The 1484-nt window shown below is 48.8% G+C and overlaps 1 non-coding gene across 1 annotated transcript; it reads right to left on the minus strand.

Moving 5' to 3' along the window:
• Positions 1-767: 767 nt before the first annotated feature.
• On the minus strand, positions 768-841 carry TRNAT-UGU. The gene has a single exon. It is a non-coding gene; the product is annotated as a tRNA-Thr (tRNA).
• Positions 842-1484: the final 643 nt, after the last annotated feature.

The following is a 1484-nucleotide window of genomic DNA, read 5'->3' on the forward strand; positions in this document are numbered from 1 at the left end:
TAATGGAGTGGGGAGATCGGCTAATGTGGCCTGCATCTTGCAGGAGGTCAGACTAGATGATCATATTGGTCCCTTCTGATCTATGATTCTATGATTCTATGATTCTATGTTAAAGGACTTTTGGTTGCTGGACTTACAAACCGTAGGGAGAAGGACACTGTCCAGCTTATCTGGGGGGTGGGTCTTTCCCTTGTGGTTTATGTGGTTTATGTTTATGTGTTGGGGCTGCTGACATGACTTCTACTAACCCTGGGCTTACATTGCATCTCGGCTCAGGCTCAATACCGGGCTCTGGGAGCCCTCAAGGTTGGGAGGGAGTTTAGCAAGCAAAAAAGGTAAAATGGCAGTGGAGTATTACCCTGGACTCGATGGCATTTCTCCATTGGTCTGTCTGCTTTGGGGCAGGGACAATAACACGTCCTGTTGCATTCGTTATTTCAAAGGGCGGTTTAGGATTTTCATTCTCACACACGGTGCACAAAGCAGGACTCAACCCTTGGTGTAAACTAAATGAGCCGCCCACAGGTTCTGCCAGCCACAATGAGCCATTCCGTGTGAGAGCCCAGACCTGCCCCTGTCCCAGAGGAAGCGGGATCTGTGACAGGCTGGAACACTGACCTATCAGCTCTTAACTCCCAAACTTTCAGTAAGTCTGTTATCAGTGCCTGTGAGTATAATTTAAACAACTACACTGGGCTGGACCAAAAAGCTCTGTGTTTTGTCTTCCCACAGTAGCCAATACCAGGTTGCCCAAGAGTTAGTCAATAAGGCACCACTGGGAATTGAACGCAGGATCTCCTGTTTACAAGACAGGTGCTTTAGCCAGCTAAGCCATGGTGCCTGCCTGTGGCAACAGCACACTGTCTGGCCACACCTGACTCCCTGCCATCCCCACTGGGGCCTGAAAAGCTTTGCTTGTTTTTGGATTCTGCAAAGCAGAGCTGCAGGTGAGGTTTTCCTTGCAAGGTGTGTGTGTGTGTGTGTGTGTGTGTGTGTGTGTGTGTGTGTGTGTGTGTGTGTGTGTGTGTGTGTGTGTGTGTGTGTGTGTGTGAGAGAGAGAGAGAGAGAGAGAGAGAATCTTTGGCCAGGTCTGCACTACAAGGTTACTTCAGCATCATTATATTGCTAGGATGTGTGAAAAACACACAACGCTCCCTCGGTCAGCAGTTTTTGGCTGGTGCACACACTGCAATACCACATCTGGTGACAAAATTGCCCTGTTTTGGTGACAAAATAAAACCACCTCGACAAGAGGCCTAGTGCTTTTTGCAGCAAACTTAAAGTGACAAATGTCAGTGTAAATGCTGCTGGTCATTATATCACCATAACTGGCCTCCACCAGTATCCCACCATGCCTGCCGTGAACTCACCTGCCCTGCATTCCTGCTACAGAGCCATGGGCCCCTCCCCTTTCATAGCTCCAGAAAGTTCTGACAGCTGAGCCACTATCTATACCGGGATTAGCTTGATAGAACTGCATTGCC

This window comes from Mauremys reevesii, linkage group 19, assembly GCF_016161935.1.
Source record: "Mauremys reevesii isolate NIE-2019 linkage group 19, ASM1616193v1, whole genome shotgun sequence".
Classification (NCBI taxonomy): Eukaryota; Metazoa; Chordata; order Testudines; family Geoemydidae; genus Mauremys; species Mauremys reevesii.